The sequence below is a fragment of the Carassius carassius genome, chromosome 34 (assembly GCF_963082965.1).
Source record: "Carassius carassius chromosome 34, fCarCar2.1, whole genome shotgun sequence".
In the NCBI taxonomy this organism is placed as follows: Eukaryota; Metazoa; Chordata; class Actinopteri; order Cypriniformes; family Cyprinidae; genus Carassius; species Carassius carassius.
Genome location: NC_081788.1, coordinates 13,435,630 through 13,445,544, shown reverse-complemented (window position 1 = coordinate 13,445,544; position 9,915 = coordinate 13,435,630). Strand labels below are relative to the sequence as shown.

Genomic DNA, 9,915 nt, shown 5'->3' with positions numbered 1-9,915 from the left:
TTTGAATTTGTAAATCTGATGCTGGCGGTGTCCGTGGGAGCTCGGTTGAATCGGTAAGAGCTGACACCATGGGTCTGCAGCTTGTTCCCGGAGAGCCGATTACTTTATCAAACTATCGCCCGCTTTGATTTACATTTCACTTCGTTTCTGCCACCTCTACCTCTCTCCGAGCTTTCCGTCGCTTTCAAGCTCTCGCTCTTTCATTCATCCTCCCACCACCTCGGTGTACTTCCTCTCTCTGGCTGTAATTACAGTGTCAGCTTTAATTGTATCTCTGGAAGCCTCCAAGTCTTTAAAGTCAAATTTCATTCTTCAGAACCTCGAGGATGAAGACCAGCTTTTGAATTCTGGGGGAATATAATAATACTGATTTCCTCTTGAACAAACTCTACTCACATGCAAATGTGCATACGAACTGAAATCCATGACATGACTCGGTTGAGTGGCTCATCGTTGCGACAACAACGAGTTTCCTGAGGTCTGTAGTTCATGGGTACTGAAACTAAGATGGCAGCCAGTGGCACAGCACCCAGTCAACAGACAGACAATGATGCTCATGACAAGCCAACACATTCATGTTTCACTGTGTGTCTCTCTCTGTCTATTTCCTGAGTCTGTGACTTAGTGGTGTATTTACTGGTGATGAAACATGCAGTGCAAAAGTGTTTACAGCGAGGCTTATGACAGACGTGAGTGGGGATGGCACTTTAGCGAGGAGATGGGGCTTTTTTTATTTCTTCCATTCTGAAGCCTTGCGTTGTTGTGACACTCCTGCAGGAATGAGTGTTTGGAAGCACAACAGCACTAGTTGTGCAGAGCTAATCAAAGATAATCTTGCTTCTGGTTATCTTAATAGGTTACACTTGTATTTTATAATTAACTGCAGACGAGCTGTCAACATTTTAGTCTTTGACCTTAAAGGGACAGTTCACTTCATGTAAAGAAGCCATCATTTGCTCATAATCTGCAAATATGGTGTCAAATATGGTTATGAGACACTTGAGAACCATTAATTGAAATCGAACTTGTCGGCAAACCATAGAGATGCATTTAGAGTCTGCAACTTTAGTGTTTCTAAATTTGTCCAATCACCTAAATTCATTTATAATGCAACAGCCAAACAGATTTATTTATTTGAATACTTACTTATTTATTGATTTAAATAATTAGGAATGTGTTTTCTTGTCACAGACTTTGGCTTGTTCACATTTTTATAATAATATATATAAATAATCAATATTTTTATTTAACAAAGATGCATTTAATTAATTGAACGTTTGCATGGTTTGCAACTCCATGTGGGTAATAATGATAGTATTAAAGCAGAGATTAAATAATGACTGCATTTTCATTTTTGTGTAAAAGTGTTTTTTTTTTTCTTCCTTAAATTTCTTTTTAATGCAGGTGTTGTACAAAAAGTCATACATAAACAAAATCAAGGTCACAACAACCTGTAAGTCTAATCAAGCAAAGTGTTTTTACTAAAACCATCATCTGTCAAGTCGTGGCTGCTGTGAGAGGTAAAACTATGTGATTTCCAGCTGTGTAGAATTTCTTCACTTTCTATTTTTCGTTTGTGCCTTGCCTTGCCTTGCCTTGCCATCTTCATGTTTTTTCCTGTTTTGCATTCACTCTGCAGGAAGTGATGAACAGCCTCGAGTCTCTGGCTGTGCTGTTGACGTGAGCAGCTCCTTTTACTGCTATCCTGCTCCTCCTCCCTCTCTTCCCCTTTAAAAGAAATTTGGCCTCTTAGCAGGCCAGCAAAATGCATGTGAGTTGGTTATGAACACTTGCTCTCACTCGTGCCTCATTCAAGACTCAAACGTAGGCCAGAGTCAAAATCTGATTCGGGCACATAACTATCCAAATCCTCTCATAAGATTACTATGGCACAAGAACTTGACTGACAGTTTTCTTGTGATAATCATCCACCAGTCCTCCAGTAGCACTGCCACACACTCATCCTGTTCTCTCTCGCTCTTTGTTTGCCTCCATCTTTGTTATTCTATTCTTGTCCTTTCCCACTTTTTCACTCATTTATTTTCTCTTCCAAGCGAGCATTCAGCCTCTCATATACGATATGACAACAAAATCTCATGTAATGACTGGCAGCGCCATTGACAGTTCTCTCAGGAGATGGTGTGCATACGGAGATTGCATGAAATTGAAAGCATATTACCTGCTAAAACTGACTCTCATTGAGTTCATTGCCTAATTGTTATACAACGCATCATATGTCAATGTTCATCTGTTTATTCTTTAAATGGAACAAAGATGGAAGTGCATTTACTGTAAAAATGAAAGCACTTTAAACTATCCGCATGCAGTAAGGAGCCACAACCTATATTTATTTGCAATCATCCTGACTTGTGAAGATGAGAAGCACTTTTGAGCCTTCAACATAGCAATTGAAAAGGGATTGGGCTATTGTTCAGGATTTTACCATTTAATGAATACAAAGAAATCACATTTAATGGCTAAAAAGACTTTTGAACCACTAAAAGAGAGTCTAAATTAAGATGTGTGCTGTTTGACAAGACAAGCTTCTCTGTAAACACTTTATGTTAAATTAAAATATATACCACATAAAACAAATTGTGTTTAATGGCGTTAAGACCAGACGCATTGAAAACAAAGAGGATGCATACACAAACAGGTGTTTCTGTGCTCGTGAAACTGCTGGTTAAGATAATGAAATCGAATTCTTTGCTATATGTTGCACGAATAGTGCAATTACAAAAAGCAGTTAAGGATGAATTTGATTCTGTACATTTGAATCATACAAGCATGCACTAATGTGTTTGATGCAAATGTTGAACATTGCACAAGTAATTATGCACCCAAACCAGAAATAAAGAAAATGGAAAAAGCGAGAGAACGAGTGAAAGTATTTATTTGTGGTTGTTTACTTGCATTATCATCTGGACATGTAGATGTCAGGAAAGCAGAGAGGGAAATATTCTATCTGCCGTTGGCCTTAACATTCATACCTGTAAATAACAACAGATATTCTCTGTTCAACTGAGCTAAATATTACCACATCATCTCCTGTAACACTGTTGGAATGGAGAGCAAGGGTGATAAACATTTTCTCATTAGGGTGAGCAGACTCACTCTTCGTTAGCATTGGGTTAATGAAATACTCTCAGCCTTCCTCATATCCTCCATGCAATCAACTATTCATGAGACTAATTTACATGGTAATTCATTTCACATGACATGTCAAGGTGATAGCCATATTTACATGTAAATAAAATAAAATCCATGTTCTTTACTCTGAGGTATTATTGATGAAGTCTAGATCTCATTGTTATTGTCACATAGTTGTGCAAGGATGAAAAAGTAAAAATAATGTGATTAGATGCTACAGTTTAAAGTCAGTTAAATCATTTAATAAATATTGCAAGATCTTCAGATTCTAAGCAATAAATATGGAAAATATATGCTGGCATATTGCTAAAATGTGGTCTTGTTGGTATCTTTTAAGTAGCAATTCTGAGATTTAAGACCTTAAGACACAGATTCATGTCCTAGGATGGCATATTTTCTGATTAAACAATAAGTGTTTTGAATGGCCTTTATGTCACAGCATTGAAGCATGAGTTGCTAACAGCATTTTCTGGCAGGGAGAGCATTTTAATGGACAAAAACATCTATACACTGATGAGTGCAGGATGTATCACCAATAGTTTTGAACAGTTTTACCAGATTAGACAGGTTTTCTTTTTGTGCATTTTTTGGCATGGTTTCTATTGAATCAGGAAGTTGAATGGCCCTTTTTAAACCACACTGGACAGAAAATTTTCAAAAGGTGCACCTTTGTACCTAAAAGTTCCATAATGGTACCTTAAAGTTCCATATGTGTACCTAAAATGTACTTATCAAAACCTAAAAGGTACAAAAGTATACCTTTTGAAAAGGTGACAGCTTTGTACCTTTTTGAGAGAGAGAGAGAGAGAGAGAGAGAGAGGAAGAGAGAGAGAGAGAGAGAGAGGCACCTTTAGTTTATGTCATGGCAGTGAAGCATGAGTTGCTAGAAACTCTTTGCTAAAAAAAAAAAAAAAAAAAAAAAACATCTATGTGGTGATGAGTGCATGCTCTACAATTAAGAATTTTATCTAATGAGAATAAAAATTGCATTTATTTTTTATATATGTTAAAGGTTAAGTAAGCCATGTCCACACATATATATTACACAATATATTAGATTAACTGACTCCAGTGTGCCTTTTTGAAGTATTCACACCGGGTAATGTGGATTCAGTTAAAACCGTTCACTCTCCCTCTCTTATTCTCTCTCTCTCAGTCAGCTGGGGGACGTGAGGCCATTGACCTCCTGCAGCCGATGCCTTCTATCCTTAATGAGGGGCTGCTAGTTTGACCCACTATGTCGTTCATATTTCTCCTCTCCTCAGTCCAGCACTCTAAGATGATCTGTCTTTCCACTGAAGAGGGGGATGGGATGTGCTAGTACATCTGTGAGAGATTGAGAGAAAACGAGCTCCTGTGCTGGAATGAATGAAGATACTTTCTATACAATTGGACTTTGATAAGTAATTGGCTAGTACATTAATGTTCTGTTGATTGAGGATTAATTGTCATGTTTATTTGGGAATTCATCATGCTGCCGTGTCGTGAATGTAAAGTTTCCTCTATATCTAATTTCGCCTTTCATGATGGATGTCCCTGATTTGTCCTTTGGTGTCTGTTACGGGGACCACACATAGTACTGGAACGATCTTATTTGAATAGAAGATGCATTTAAAGATACATGAAGAGCATCTTCGTGAGGGGAAATCAGATGCTTTCTGTATGTAGATCTTCCGTTATTTCTGACAATGGTGTCTTACATTTTCAACACCTGTAGACGTGAGTTGAGTGGCTGCAATGCAAAAATATATATATTTTTTTATATATTAAAATATATTTAAAATATATTTAAATATATTTAAAATAAAATACATGTTCCTGAGAAGGTTTTGGAAACTGAGAACAGTTTAAAACGATAACAACATTTTAAATTGTTCATCATTTCGACCAGTGTAGTATAATAAAATAACGTAAAGAAGATGTATTCAGAAAGAGTATAAAAATGTGTCCGAAATATTAACAGTAGTACTGTATGCTATTTCGAATTCAGAAATAGTTTCCTGCTGCATTAACTGCTCATTAATTGGCATTGCAAATTCTCTAAATTTACTGCACAAAAAAAAAAAAAAAACCTTTCTAACGAGACGGTTCTTTTTTTTTTTTTTTTTTACAGCTGACTAAATGAGTCATACACCATAAACCCAAATCTTTTTAGTGACACACACACACACACACACACACAAATATAACTCTAAAGATTTTAGTAAATCAAAACATATATAGTAATTAGTGTACTGACTGGTTTTGTGTGTGTTTCTGTACTATATCAAAAACCTAAGTAAACAAATTATGTTACCACATATTTTGTTAACTTAGAATTTATGTTTAATATTTAGGGTAATTGTTGAATTGCATTTATGCTGCTTCTAAAAAGACTTCTAAAAAACAACTATGTGTATTATGTAAAAAAAAAAAAAGCCAGGATTGTTTTCTAAATACATGTATACTTGAAACATTCCTTTATTTGTTCATGCAATTTGAAGTTTTTGAAAATTCACCCTCTCGGTTAATAATAACAAAAGGTGAAGCTGACCACTCTTTTCTCCTCTCCACTATGGCTCCCTGACAGAGGAACAAATCTAAGATGGCCGATGATAAAGTATTGTGGTTTGAGAAGGTAGGCTGCAAGTGCCAGGACTTCACTTGTGTCAGGCGCTCCATGATGGTAATGAATTTCTGTGGTGAACCTGAGACTGAGAGAAACAGAATCTGATGAGTGGTACAGTACGTGCAAGCGGTACCAGTCAATCCCTGCAATCCCTTTCAGATTTTATCTGCACAGCCCTGTCATTCCCTATCATTGCCATACCACATACTTGTGTCATGCTTACAAAGGATCACTTTTATTTTCGCTTTTTCCAGCTTGGCCAATGATCTTCTGCCTTGCCAAATCACTTTAGAACTTACTTTTTAGACAAAGCATGTGTGATCGAAAGACTTTAAAAGGTCCATAAGAAAAGAGACTGGCTCTTTTATCCATCTCATAAAACCCTTTTGATTCATAATGTTGATGGAGCATATCTGGTTACTTAGGTGGAATCGGAGCAGCGGAGGAGGCTTAATTGCTCCCAGCGAGTGCAGCCAGAGGACTTGATTAGACCCCGGACTGCTTCTCATGTTCTTCATTTGTGCGGCGACGACCTTCCGCAGCAATGGGCTCAAGTAAGAGGTCACTCAGTGAGGTACTCCACTGGGAATAGGCCCATGCTTAAAAAAAAGTACCCACATGCTTAAATCCACTTATAGACTAAATTTCTGGCTTTATTTTGTACAATGTACAATACAGACAATACTACACAAAAGTGATTTTTACTGCTAAGAGTTAAGACTTTAATATTTAAAAGAATATTTCAACCAAAAATGATTATTTGCTGAAAATCTACTCACCATCTGGACATCTGAGATGTAGATGAGATTGTTTCTTCATCAGAATAGATTTGGAGAAGTCTAGCAATACTTAGCATAAGCATACAGTATATATATTGTCTGAATCAGGAGAGTAACATGATCTACTGGTGAGCAAGTGATGTAATAAAGTTTCTCTAAATCTGTTTAGATAAAGAAACAAACTCCTCTTGGATGGCCTGGGGTGAGTAAATTTAAAGCATTTGTGTGTGTGCTCTTGTTTTTGTGACATATCAGGACACAACTCTGTATAATGACATGGGTATGACACAGGTATTACAAGGGGAGGGTGACTAATGAGGACATAACCCATGTACGCATTTTTCAAAATGCTTATAAACCATACAGAATGAGTTTTTTTGAGAAAGTAAAAATGCACAAAGTTTCCTGTGAGGGTTAGGGTTAGGTGTAGGGGTTGGTGAAGGGCCATAGAATATACAGTTTGTACAGTATAAAAACCATTACGCCTATGGGATGTCATACTTTTCACAAAAACAAATATGTGTGTGTGTGTGTGTGTGTGTGTGTGTGTGTGTGTGTGTGTGTGTGTGTGTGCGTGCGTGCGTGTGTGTGTGTGTGAATTATTTGTTTAAGAAAGGTTAATGAATCTGTACTAACTCTAGCCTAATAGTCTACTAATACTCTAATAATAGTTGGCTGACGTAGTTGCAAAATTATGTATAGTGAGTGGAATGTATAAAGTGGACTATTGAAATAAAGTGTAACCTTTTTTGTCAGGAGAAATATCTCTGGATAAGAAGCAGGAGAATAAAGCAAAAGGCTCCATTTGCTCTCCATTTATTCTCATTACTGTCAAGGAGAAACAAGTGATATTATTTTTTCTTATTTCTTTTCTTTGGGGTAAGATTTCTTTTTCTTTTTTTTTATTTATTGATTTTTTTTAGACTAACATTTTAGTTCAAGTACAGTCTTCAGGCAGCAAAACTTAAAAGAACTGTATTTAGCTGCTTCTCAAAATCAAGCTAACATCCTGCCAAAGCTGTAACTCATGAATTTTTTATTTTCATCATTTCATGCAGAAGTGTCTAGGTAAAAATAAATAAATAAAATAAACATAAACATAAATAAAGAAACCTCTTTAAGTATGATTTGAGCATTATTGGAGGTTACACACACAAACAGCTTTCAAAGACTGTAGAAAATTATTGCTTATATTGCTGAGGATTGGTTAAAATGGTTATTTATAAGATAAATAGTGCTAAATGTATCAGTGGAAAAACATGGGGGAACAGACTTATGCTGTACAGTGTTATGAGAAAAAAGAAGGTAAAAAAACAATAATAGCGCTCAACTTAGCCGCCTGCCATTAGCAAGATGAATTAGCCAAATCCATGCAAGTGACAATGGCTACAGAGGCAACCTGATCCTGGAGCCTTTACAACCTGAAGTCCCAGACACCACAAGGAAGCAGACTGAGTGCAAAGCAGCCCTCCTGAGACCTGGGCGACACACACATACACCCACGTATTTACACAAGCAGACACACACACAAATATGCACATCTGCAATGCATGAACACAGGATCATGCATTTTAACAGACCATAGAAGTAGGGAGAAAGTATTCCGTATTATCAGATAAATGCAAAAGTACAAACTATGACAGCTAAAATTAAAAACACAATGATATATATATATTATATATATATAAAGAAAAGTTAAAGCAAAATAGACCAAAATCCCCAAACTTAAACACACACACACACACACACACACACACACACACGTTTGTTTTTTGAAAAGTGGGGACATCCCATACGCGTAATGGTTTTTATACTGTACAAACTGTATATTCTATGGCCCTTCACCAACCCTACACCTAACCCTAACCCTCACAGGAAACTTTGTGCATTTTTACTTTCTCAAAAAAACTCATTCTGTATGATTTATAAGCATTTTGAAAAATGGGGACATGGTTTATGTCCTCATAAGTCACCCTCTCCTTGTAAAACCTGTGTCATACCCATGTCTTTATACAAAGTTGTGTCCTGATATGTCACAAAAACAAGAGCACACACACACACACACACACACACACAAATAGTAGTGTAGTGTAGTGTCTTGCAACACTACACTGGGGACTTTTATTTTTGTAAAAAAAATATTTCACTCAGGAATTGCCAGTAAGCCAGTAGTATCTTGAAATGACTAAATATGTCTGTCTAAGGCCCATTATTCAGCTACGTTTTTACTTACTTTCCTACAATTTGAGGAAAATATTCTTGACTAAATACAGTGTAAAATGTTTTCACAGCATCTGTGGTCTGCTATCAATTAAACACAAGAAAGAAGTCATAATTAACCTGAATTATGAATTTAATTGTGCATTTTAACATGCATTGTATGTGTGTGTGCTCTTGTTTTTGTGACATATCAGGACACAACTCTGTATAATGACATGGGTATGACAGAGGTATTACAAGGAGAGGGTGACTTATGAGGACATAACGCATGTCCCCATTTTTCAAAACGCTTATAAATCATACAGAAGGAGTTTTTTTTTTTTTTTTGAGAAAGTAAAAATGCACCAGGTTTCCTGTGAGGGTTAGGGTTAGGTGTAGGGTTGGTGAAGGGCGATAGAAACAAACGTGTGTATGTGTGTGTGTTGCGGAGTATGATCTTCTAAACTGAAACTGAAGGTTTTCTGGGTTTTTCCTGCTTCTCTGCACTGCTGCTCATGCAGGGGTGGTGACACTGACTACAAATGAGTTTAAATATTCAATTCAGGGCTGGCAGACCCTGGACCCCTCTCCATTACCCTTGGGAGCCTGGCAGTCACATGCAGACATGTGTATCAGATCACATAGGAGAGGATTTGGAGGGAGAAAGCAAGATGTAGTATAAAAAGCAGAGAGAGAGGTGGGCAGTGAAGTGAGTCAGTGAATGTTTTGTAGGAGTTGAGACTTCTCCCACTAGTACTGAGCAATATAACCTTTAATAGAAACTATGACATGTTAGCTGCATAAATAATATTCCAGGATTGTTTTTTTTCTTTAGTTTTTTTTTATTTACAGGCCTAAGGGATGGCATTACATAACTTGCTCACAAGTGCATCCTCTGAAGTGAATGGGTGTCATCAGAATGAGAGTCCAAACAGCTGATAGAAACATAGTAGTCCACAAGTAATCCACACGATTGCAGTCCATCGGTTATGTCTTTTGAAGTTAAAAGCTGTGTGTTTGTAAGTAAATATATAAATAAATAAATCCATCATTAACCGAAATGGTTCTGAACAAATATGTCACTGGATTTTGATGTGGGAGGACAACAAGGCTTTGACTATTACTATGAAGAAAACATTATTATCATATTTTGTGAAGGTTTAAAGTTAAAATGCCTTA

The 9,915-nt window shown here is 36.6% G+C and overlaps 1 long non-coding RNA gene across 1 annotated transcript in view; it reads right to left on the bottom strand.

Annotated features, from left to right (window-relative positions):
- The window catches only part of LOC132115158 (uncharacterized), a 226,837-nt gene that overhangs the window by 61,061 nt on the left and 155,861 nt on the right, over positions 1–9,915 (bottom strand). The gene's annotated exons all lie outside the window — the stretch shown is intronic.